Source organism: Macrobrachium nipponense, chromosome 33 (genome assembly GCF_015104395.2).
Source record: "Macrobrachium nipponense isolate FS-2020 chromosome 33, ASM1510439v2, whole genome shotgun sequence".
In the NCBI taxonomy this organism is placed as follows: domain Eukaryota; kingdom Metazoa; phylum Arthropoda; class Malacostraca; order Decapoda; family Palaemonidae; genus Macrobrachium; species Macrobrachium nipponense.
In genome coordinates this window covers 51,514,085-51,526,692 of record NC_087219.1, presented here as the reverse complement: position 1 = coordinate 51,526,692, position 12,608 = coordinate 51,514,085, and positions in this window count along the sequence as shown.

The following is a 12,608-nucleotide window of genomic DNA, read 5'->3' as shown; positions in this document are numbered from 1 at the left end:
CTACCCCGTATTTTTTTTTATTACTATTATTATTTCTCGTTACACTTTTATGTCCACAAGCATACTGTGATGACCCACTGACCCCACAATGATTGTTTCCAAATGACCCCATCAACACCTGCCTTTATCATAACTTTGATCAAAGCCCCTTCATGTTGGATGTCCCTGATTATCTCCATTTCTTGATACGAACAAAGATGTCGAGTCCAACTAAGAGAAAACAGAATCACCTTCCATTCCGAGTGCGAGGACACCTGCATTGCAGAAGCAACGAGGGCAAAGGAATTAAAAAAAAAAAAAAAAACCAAACATGCGATGTAAATAAACAGCATGGAAAACCCAGAAGCTGCTTTTGTGACCAGGTTCTGGAGATCTTGCAAGGTTAGCTTATTTGTTATTAAATGTTGTCCTTTCTGTCGTACCTGTTATTTCCGTATTAGTTAAAAAAATTTTACCCAGTAACGCAATACTTTTTCCATCCCACTTCTATTAATTTTAGTTTTATTATTCACAGTGGACGTACAATCAAGTGACACACGGGCAAATTGCCGTTAACTTGTAATTTTTACAAATCAAAGAATACTGTGAACACCTTCTTACGAAAGTGCATTGATATCATGGACAAACTTTCTCGGAAAAAGAACATAAAATGAAGGATTCGTTATAAAGATTTGAATAAATACAACAGTAGCAAGAACCATAACCTAAGGTGTTAGGGAAAAGACACCACTGGTTATTATCCAACGTAACAGGAGGCCTTGGTAGTACGGACTATTGAACTAGCATCAAATGGCCCAAGCTTGAGCAATATCAGCTCAGCTCAGTTTACCTGCAGCTGATTGGTGAGTGATAACGTTAATAATTATCGCACACGTATTGTACACAATTTTCCAGCCCTCACTATTGTTTGTTTTTTACAATGAAACTGCTGTCGTTTGCTCATCGGTTGTACTGCTTCGTTTTAACTTTCGGTAATTCTACAGAATATATAGTTCGCACGGACTGCAAGGAACGTAACCGCGGATACGGCACCCACTAGGGATTAGGGTGTCCAATGTATTTCGGCGTGTTTAGTACTGGCCTCCAGGGGTAAATTACAGTCGTCCGAACAAATATTACTTAAAATTCTTGTTCAGGAGATAAAACTGCATAGAAAACCGCAACTGCCATAGTCTAGGCAGCCGCAGAATAGTGCTGTAGATCTACCTTTCACCTGAAAGCGCTATACCTAATTTCTGACATATGCTTGACAATAACGTTTGCTAAAATGATTTTGTCATTTATAATCTGTTGTGATGACCAGCAAAGGTGTTTAATTCACCTGTATCTGGTGGCCCCCTGAACGCACGAGTGTGTCAGGTTATCACTGCGATTCAGCGCTATTTTCAGATTTCACTCATGATTTATCATTCAAATTTATAATATTTTGCCGGCAGGGCTATAGCGATGACGAAAATCTTTGCCCAAACCACGAAAATTGTGACGTTCAGCAAAAGATCCGCCGTTAAGTTGCGAACCGATAAGATTCCTGTGAAAGGATGGCTGGACACGAATCGTGTTCATTATATATCCCGCTCTCCTCACTGCGCCTTTCTCTTCCTCTTCTTTCCGCCGCCCCCTTTCTCCTCTTTTTGTTTGTTTGTGTGGTGCTTTTACGTTGCATGGAACCAGTGGTTATTCAGCAACGGGACCAACGGCTTGACGTGACTTACGTACCACGTCGAGAGTGAACTTCAACTTCTATCACCAGAAACACACATCTCTCGCTCCTCAATGGAATGGCCGAGAATCGAACCCGCGGCCACCGAGGTGGGACGCCAACACCATACCAACCACGCCATTGAGGATCTTTCTCCTCCTTTTTCCTCCTCTCCTTCTTGATTTCCTTCTCCCTCCCTCTTTTTCATCCTACCCTTTCTTTATAATCCTTCCCGTTTACGTTTTCCTCCCTTTTTCTCCTCCTTTCTCTTTTGTTCCCTTTACTTTCGGGCTGTTTATGCATTTCCACTACTGTCAGTCTTCTCATGAAATCAAACATTTGTCAAATGACCCCAAAAACCTCATCGACATGACAGATAATAAACCGTATTCTGATTTTTCTGTTGTAAAGATAATTGGTATATTTTATGTTTGTGGCTACTTTGTAAATATAAAAAAATATAAAAAATGATCACCTCATCTCTGCTTTCAGCCGAAAAAAAAAGTGTATGAGGATGTAATTATACTGTACATGCACAGGTATATACATACCTGTACAATCACGGTATCAACTGAAATGGCCAGGTCTTGATTTTTGTTGTAAAACGCTCACTGACATTTAACCACACAAAATCAATTCTGACACAAAATGTACTTCTCGGATCACGCAACCTGACTTGCCTTTCTGAGGGAGGCGTGGATGGTGCCGACGCTCCCGGGAAAGAGCTAAACAACGACTGAAGGAATAATAGTCATTCACTCAGGAACACTCAGGTCCTCGGGATGGAGACAGACAGACCAGACGTCGCCGGGGTGAGGGGCTAATCGAGGGAGGAAGAAGAGCTTCCCTCGCGAGGAGCAGGAAATGAACGCGCAGGTGTTTTCGTAGAGCGATTCCGCAACGGACTGAATCGTGGTCGTCGTTCGCTTTCCCTTTTAGTAGTAGCCAGCGTGTAACTGCGATAACTGTCAAGCATTTCGTAATGCGATACTATATATCACCAAGGTCCAGAGATGCTCTCTGTACCGTGATCTAAGCTCAAGCGTATCCCGGGTTTCCGTAGCCTCCATGTTAGCGATTCGCCTCTTTGCCATTTTTATCGGATAGTTCGTTTTTCCCATGAAGCGTTTGGTGTTACCTGGTTGTTCCTCGTGTTACTGGAACTCTAACTTGTCATTAATCTCGCTTTTCTTTGCACTCAAACAGTCACGAGCCTTGACAGCTTTGGTAAAAGAACTTGGAAATTGGTCACGCGATAGGACCAGAACGTCTACCCTTCAAGAACAGGAAATCAAAAGCATTTGTACGCGCCTGTCAATGAAACACCAATGGCTGGGTTGCTTTCGTTACTGTTTGTATATCACGTTGACTTTGGTGCACCAGCCAGGTCATGAGGCTGAAAATCATTCAACCGAAGACTAGCGGAATTTCTGTTGGATTTTTCCCCATGAATAAATGTTCGTAACGAATATGAGTGTGGAGTTTTTAGGAACTGCTTCAGCAGTTCCTAACTGTTCTCTAGTTTCTCTTTCAAGTGATAAGAGGAAGGTTAAAATTTTGGTGTAGTATACCTGACTGGCTCTGTATAGCGGAGATTCAATGGAATATGGAAGTTATGTCTAGAAAGAAAATCAACTTTACATACAGCTACACACACACACACACACACACACACACACACACACACACACACACACACACACACACACATATATATATATATATCTATATATAGATATATATATATATATATATAAATATATATGTGTGTGTGTGTGTGTGTGTGTGTGTGTGTGTGTGATTTGTAGTGACAAGAGTATCCAAAAAGTGTGAAGAAATGAAGAACTTAAGAGGTCACTGTGATTGATAAACGATGGAAACACTTGGCCATATATATGTATATATATAAGATATATATATCTATATATATAATATATATATATATTAATTTTTGTGTGTGTGTGTGTGTGTGTGTGTGTGTGTGTAAGAGAGAGAGAGAGAGAGAGAGCGAGCGATAACTGACTTGTACCCTACTTGAATTTCAAGTGGATAAGGCAGTTTCTTTCAAAACATAATAACATCAGAGAGAGAAAAAAAAAAAATAGAATGTCTATGGAAGATTTAGTTGAAGAAACACCCAGTGTAAATAAACAAGTAGTTAAAAACGCAATTGGATCAATTTTGATGAATTAAACACAGATGTAGAACGCGCCATATTCCCCGCCGGATACAAAATTCACTGCTTAAGGTCAACAGAGGCTATATATATATGTATGTATGTATGTATGTATGTATGTATATATATATATTATATATAATATATATATATATATAAAGATATATGCCACGAATGAAAATAAACGAAGGCTTTTTCGACGTTAAACGTCCTATACTAAGCAGAAAACTGACATACATGAGGAAAAAGACAATACAAGAAGATTCGTATAACGTCGAAAGGTCTCGCAGATACTCCTTTGTTTATTTTCCTTTGTGGCATATATCTTTATTTGTGGATTTTTCACGTTCCTAACTTTCGTGATTCAGTTATACATATATATATATATACATATAACTATGATATATATAGATATATATATAGATATACATATATAATATATACAGTATATATATATATATATATATATATAGGTATATATTATATATATATAATAGATATATATATGGCAATAAACTGAATGAGTTTGAAGTGCTCCTCCTCGCCCCTGGAGTGAACCCTGGCACTCTTGCTTATAGGGTGAGTGTCATGGCCGCTTGATAACGTGGTCCTTTAATGGTCATAGTGCATTTCTTTGGCCTGAGGGGAGAACAAAGGAAATAAAAGTAATAAAACTGCCTGATGAAACAAGCAAGGCGACATCAAACAATCAAGGAAAAAAATTCCACAGCCTATGAAGAACATAGAATTTAGGCCAAGCGCTGGGACCGATGAGGTCACTCAGCAGAAGTCTCGCAAATGCACTACACAAAAATTGTTAGGAGAGGGTGGAAAGAAAGATGGAAGAAAGAGAATATGAAGAAAGGTAGAGCAAAAGAAATGAAAGGGGTTGCAGCTAGATGCCGAAGGGACTCTGCTAAGAACCTTAAGTAATGCCAACAGTAGGTACGCCACTGCTAGACTTCAAATGTGCAACGAGGCTGTTAATGTCCATTTATCCATAGTCAAAATAAATGACACGTGGAAAGAGATAACGCTTCAGTATCTTGGAAATGAGCTGAACCACTCGACCTCAGCAACCTTGTCAGAAGGAGACTTTCCATAACCAGAAAGCACGACACAGCTATTTAATACCTTGATCCAGATGACAATTCATTCTTGGTCGGAAAATTATTCCTGGTTTTCTCAAGAAAAGTTCAATTCGCGCTTGGGTTGTCAGACGACTAACCTCGTTTTCAATAAACATCTAAATCGATTTCATTCGTTAAAAATGCGGTTAATTGAGGAAAGACCACAGTACCCATTAAAAATTAAATGACCAAAACCGAGAGGGAAGAATGTAAATTAAACTTAATGGAAATTTTACATTAGCAAAATTGATAGGACATTGATCTTCAAACGCTCGGAAGGAAGGCCTATACCAGAAATCTCCTCTGAGGATTTTACTTCCATCCCGATTTTTTTAATATATTATATACTCTATCCACCAAAAAGTTATTGAACCATAATGCAAAAAAGAAAGAAAGAAAAAACTGCGCTCTGAAGTAAAACACATGCGATGCGCGATGAGAATTATTTTCTTTGCACGGAAAAGTTGAAACCCAACTTAACGTGAAGGTAATTTACTCGTGATATATTAAATGTGAGCGAGAATGCATTGTGCATAGCTCTCAACAGTTGCAGATAACGCATTTTCTACAGCTGAGAAACGACTTTGGTCTCGGAGGACGGGGCAAGATCTCGCGTGGAGTGGTTGGTTGGTGCAAGGTTGCTTTCTTAGAGCGAACGTCGGTGAAGCCAAGTTCTTTGCATGAATTGTCACTAACTCATGGTTAGTGCAGTGCTAAATGGAGAGATGGTTGAAAGCGTGTAAAGCATTGTATACATGTATATAGATATATAGATAGATACGCTATATAAGAGTATATAATAATATGAAGGTGAGAAGTCGTACTGTTGAGAACTTGAAGATGTAAAACGCTAGGCCCATACGTGAAAAGAAATTACTATATTACGGTCGCCAAAACGGTTCTATTTCAAGAGATTTATAAAGATGATCGGTATATGAACGCTACCAATAAAAGGATGAAACAGACATGCAAGCACACTATACACAAAACGTGTATTAGAGTGGGAAGGGTATATGAATCTTTTTAATTGCGCTTCCTGTGTGTCGTATAGTTAACCTCTTCCACTCTCTACCTCCCGTTACTTTCTTACGGACAGATTCTGCTTAAAAGTTTAGGATTTCACTCGTTATGTTCAAAAACCATAAAATTCGCATATTAGCTGAAGTCGTTATAATCTTTTAATTTTAGTTGGTTCTTCAGACCTTGGTTGATTCTATAAGTCACTCTAGACCTACAAGGCATCCAAGCTCTAAACCGCATATAATGGAAACCATTCCTGGGCATCTTCTGTCTCACACATGGAAAGCTTTAAGAGAAAATGACAAAAAATTTACTCTGACACGATACATTCTCTCAGCGGCCACCACCAACTGGATTTGTAATGTCAACAAACTCATGAAAATGAAAATTATTGACAGATTTTAAGAATTTAAATGTCACCACACGCACACACACACTTCTTTATAAATTATATATATATATATATATATATATATATATCTATATATATATTTATATATATATAAATATATATATATATATATATATATATATATATATATATATAGATATATATATATATATATATGAATCCATGGGCTGGGCGTCCACAGCGGGGGCAAGGAGGGAGCATTTGGCCCCTCTTGAATTTCTGAAAAAAAAAAATTCCAAGGAAAATATAAGATGAGTAAAAAAATTACATGGAAAATGAAGAATGAGTACATATATGCCCCACAATGCCGATCATCCAAACACCTGGTACCTATGTTCTAAGGCAGTATACCCTACGATAATAACTCCCAATAATACATAAGAAATGCAAAAAATTACAAAAATTGACCTACAACATAATAACTTTCACACCAAATTTCCCGAGCAGGTTGTAAACAAAATATCCCAATTTCTCCCGGTTTCTCGTGACTCTGGGCAAGACCACCGAGGTCTCGGTGGTCTGGTCCTAATCATATATATACAGTATATATATATATATATATATATATATATATATATATATATATATATATATATATATATAATTTTTTTTTCTTTAGGAAATCTAACATGTGCTCTGTCAGTCTTGTCACTCTTGCGATTTGTAAAACATATAACTAGAAAATAATTTTTTCGCCGTAATTCCGGAAAAAAATCAAAATTCTTCACAGATGTAGTCGAGGCGCCACCATTTTCCATCTAAACACTTCCCTCCCCCACAGCAATCTCCTTATCACTGCTACCCCAACTCACTCTGCATTTTTTTCTGCGGACGCCCATGATATGAATCATAATGAAACCGATATCAAGCGGGAGAGTTTTCGGTCTCCTAGGCTTGAATCGTATGGCTTACTATCACAAATATGACAGGAAAATTTTTGTACTGACCTGTGTATTGTGCGAAATGTTATTTTAAAAATTCCACTTCATATGGGATTAAAGAAATGTAGTATAGTTGTATAAACCAAACTCTTAAACAGCCGTAGACGTTAAGTTAAATTGAGGTTGATTCCAATGTTTAAAACCTGGTCTTTGGAACCTAACCGTATTGATAAGACACTTTAGTTTTCGATATACGGTGTCATCAGATGAACTGCTCCTTGTTCGTAATGAGCCTAAATTGTACTAATTTTTTTCACATTCATACCCTGACAACGATTAATGAAGGGACTGAAATCTTATCTTTCTTTTAGTGGTATAGCTACCATAAAGTACCTTATAGATTTTTTCCCCCGGGCATGGCGACTCAATAACTTTTACTTAGTTAAATTATTCTTGGTAGTTCTATAGAAAGGCTCTGTGTAACACCATGTTTAGTACCAGGGGGGCCCCCCAAAAATAAAAGCCGCCAATTTCCCAAATTATCTCATTTGTAATGCATTACATACAACCTTTTTCTGTAGTTCAGTCAGATAATGTACTACCTAATAAACGATGTTTCCGTGCAGAGCTCTTCTGTAAAATCAACTTATTCTTGTATTTTCGAAATTAAGTTGTACTAGGAAGAAGGTTGTAATGATATTTTACCTTAACAAATTACTAAGTTTCTGGGCATTGGATGTCTAGCCTAGGCTACCAAACTTCCTTTTCTTCCCATCACCAATCTATGAGACATATCCTATGATGAAAAGATAAATATTTATATATAAAATATACATAAAATTTTCACTTTGAATCAAGTGCCCTTTTTTCCCTGCTATCTGCATTCTTAACCAGTCAAGTATACTCAGCCTGTTTCCATGTACGTGGCTACACATGTGTAACTTAAGTGCTTGGCTGCTCTCACGTGCTTGCAGCTCAGGACTTTGTTTACACATATCTCTCTTCTGAATAGTCGTGCCCATGCTGTTCATGTGATGCCCATCCTCATAAAAGTACTCAGAAGTAGTACAGCATTTTTATCAGCTGACACTCTTGGCTTCTGCACAGTGGCTCAGTTACCATCTGGAACAATAATGGAGTGCTAGGTTTGTATATTACAGCTCCTCCTGGCTAAGTCTTTGGACTCTAAAAAAATATATATATTACTAAATATAAAAGGTTGTGGTTCCAGCTGGGGTTATGACTGTCCTGTGATTGGTCTGGTCACCTTCCTCTGCCAGAATAGTGCCTTCAGAAATTTAACCACACTTATGGTTACTCTTTACAAGCTACAAATTATCAAAAGCTCTAAGTTCTGTTACAAAATGACGTAGCCTTCCAAGACTCCTATAGCTCGCTTTCTTCAACAGAACTGTTACCCTGTGTGTGATTGACCCCGTGGTTCCTTATCTCTCCCATAGAAATTAGTTTGCAAACTGGGGGAGATGTTTACCTCCATCGTCACTACAGCCAATGATATTAACTTGGTTGCTTCAGCCATGTGCCTTGTCTGCCTCCTGGCAGATATCACCTTGCATTCAAACAATCCCCTTCACTCAACATCACAAATTTTCCAATGTCAAACTTTGGTATAAGTTTCTAGGTAGAAGTGGTCATAGACGACAAAGTTTGGTTGCCCTCTCTGGTCTCCTCTCCCACAGTTGGGGCTTACCTTCAGGGCTGTTGAAGCGTTTGGGATGCCATGGCACGGAATCATGGGTCTAAAGGTTTTGTGTGGGGGGGTTACTTTCACTTCCTGGATATGGGACCTGTCTCATTGTCTTGACTGATCACATTAGAATCTTGCCATGTAGTTAATTGAAGATGCAAGTTCCCAACAATATGACAGTCTCTGATTGGAGTCACCAAAAGAATTTGGGATTGCTTCTTGAGGTTCTCTTGAGAGTACATCTCCCTCATAATGAAGGCGGAGTCTATCTGAAGATTAGTTCACAGATATGAAAGTTACATAGTACTTCCATATTCTGATTCACTGACTTTCCAGGAAGTTTCTTATGTTTGTGTACAGACCCTCAAGTCCTACCAAAACTCAAACAGCCATGGCTACCAGGTTTGTTGTCTGGGTCTGCAGGTCTGCAGATCAACTTGGAAAAATCAGAACTGGCCCTTCCCTGCACATGTAGTACCTTGGGGATACGTATCGAAAATCACAAAATTAGATTACCCTCTAGTGGCATTCCTTGCAGTCAACTCTGCATTTGCTCTCTTCAGCTGTACGAGTAGTTTTACTGTGCTGAAAGAGCACCGAACTGTTGCTGTGCATCTGGATCCCAACCACAAAGGTCATTATTTGCAACTTTGGGTGGTAGCAATACCAACAGAATCTGATTAAGGGAGTCTTGTTAGTACCACCTGATCCCAAATGTTGTTGTTTTCAGATGCTTCAAAAGATGGCTATGGTACACATTTCATGAATCATATGGCCAAGGGGGTTTGTTTGTTTGTATGGTGCTTTTACGTTGCATGGAACCAGTATGGTTATTCAGCAACGGGACCAACAGCTTTACGTGACTTCCGAACCACATCGAGAGTGAACTTCTATCACCAGAAAAACACATCTCTCACTCCTCAATGGAATGGTCGAGAATCGAACCCGCGACCACCAAGGTGGGACGCTAATACCATACCAACCACACTGCTGAGGCGCTCCGAAGGGGGTTTGGTCAAATGAGGACAGGTGCTCCAAGGGATTTGCTACCATCTTATCAGTTTATGGTGTCGGGATCATGGCTGACAACACAACCACCACAACTTACCCAAGAAATCAAAGTGGACAGTTGTCAATCACCGCCTGTTGGGCAAAAAAAACATGGTTCATTTAGTGAATTTGCAACGTCTTGACAGTCGAGCTAAGCAGGGTACATCAGGTCATTCCTTTGGAATGGTCCTTCCATTTAAAAATGTGCAAAGCATTTTGCCAGGTTTGTGATACACCTTTGCTATATATGTTTGCCACTCCATTGAATGCAATGTACATATAACGTTCTCTGCTGACCCGGTGTCTTCGGTTGTGGACGTCATCTTCCAGAATTGGGGCAGCCTAGATGTCTAAGCTCTCCCCTCCTTTGGTCTGTGGACATTTCAGGCTTCAGTAAATTCTCAGATGACTAGCCCTCTTTCCTTTGGCCCAACAAGAGTAGTATCCAAATCTCATCATGGACAGCCTCAGAACTTCTGATTCAAAAGTGTGATTCTCTGTAAGACTCAAGCATGCATTCTGCAAAACAAAATGGGCTGCAACTGTTACAGAAGGTTTTTATATTAATATCAGTTATAAAAAACCATACAACACTAAATGTAAGTCAACACAACCATCACAATTTAAAGTCACTGAAAACAAAACACTGTAATGGAGAGGAAATGAAACTTCATCATCTTTTTTTTTTGCCTTTATTAGCCATAAGATAAAAACCACATTGGTAGACATTCACAACTGCACAAACTTGGTTCACAGACATGAGGCGTTAGTGTTTAATTGGTACTAGCATTAAACTATTATCTTGCCTACACCGTACTGATACATTTGATACCTGATCAGGATGATAAAATGGAGAGGGAATACCTATTAGCAAGAAATGGCAGCAGGTAACCTTTGTCATATGACAAAATTACATGACATGTAAATATCCATCAATTATTCATGTCTTTGGTCTCTATTGGGTAAGAGAAAAATCAGAACAGTAATGCTATAGGAACATACATATAACAAACTTTCAAAGGTGTTACAGTGAGGAAATATAGTTGGGGGACACCTGAAGTGATTATTAAAGCAATGACACTTATCAAGCTTTCAAAATATTGAAATCTACGAATGAGAAGCATAATATTATGTGAGCAAAAGTGGCCATATACATTAGGGGAAGCAAACCTGTTTTACAAAAGTAGACTTGGATTGTGTTATGTGTATAAGCAATAACCAGCATTACATTGATATACCTGTCTATCTTTTTAGCAAGACATGTAAGATATAAAAAAATAAAGTAATAATAACAATAATAAATGATAATAAAGATGATGACAATAATAATAATAATGATAATTCCCCAGCTTCAAGAGATCCAGATTTCCTTAACAATCCTATCATATGTTTTTGTCATTTTGAATACTATCTGAGCCAAGAGGGTCACGTTGTAAGCTTGGAATGCCATGTGAGTTAAGCCTGGAATGCCTTGGAATGTCTACTAACTACAAGGGAATGGGAGCCTACGAGATCATTAGTAATCCTGCAACAAACATCATGCTGATAATTTGAAGGTTAAACTGCAGTAAAAGCAGGTAGGTTGGGAAGAAAGGAGGCACCTGAACTACAGCTTTCATAATCATTAAGTGTTGCATTTACAAGGAGGATATTGTTTATCCTGGAAGCCTTTATCATTTGGCTTGAAGCAAAAGCATCAATGAGAGAATAACATGGCCAAGTTCGCCCACATTTACAAATATAATGGCAAAGTCACTCATCACATCACAGTAAAAATCGCTGGAAAAATATCACAAACCAACAGGTAAAAAAAATGCAAGCGCAATACTTCAAGTCCAACCAAGAATATTTCAAAAAGGTTGACTCTCAGATTACTACAACCAATCTAAGCGTAAATGCTGAAGACAATACGCAAGGATTCTACACATCTGTCCAAGGTCATATCTGCAACTACTCCTTCAGTATACCTTCAGAACTTTTATATATCTCTAAGGAATATGTCCTGAAAAGCATACAGAAGGGAGGTTATAGCTGCTAAATATGCATTATGAGATGAGTAGTGTAAATGAATCACAAGCATAGATAACAGAGGAGCACACAGGGTTGTGACAAACATCAAAAGAGCTTAGTATAACAAAGTCAGTCTGGTGGCAAAGGATACTTTTATTGGCAATAGGTTTAAAAACACTATAAACTGGAAAACTTATTTAACAAAATCAGTAAAATGTACACACAGGTACATTACGCATTAGCAACTTCTGCAGTCTGAGTAAAACATTAGTTTTTTCCTGTGGGTAACATGAACATAAAGGAATCCCTGCATGCTCCATTACAAAGGAAATATAGAACGTTCTTGGCTATAAAATGCAGTTCATACATACCGAAGCAATGGAGAGGGGTAACACCCCAATCAATTACTTGCTCCTAAATGTATGTGTGTATGTATTCCATCATGTATATCTGCATGTACCGTAAGCAACTAGCACTTACTTTAACACTTCTGTTACTGCAACAGTGTATTGTATTCTGTTC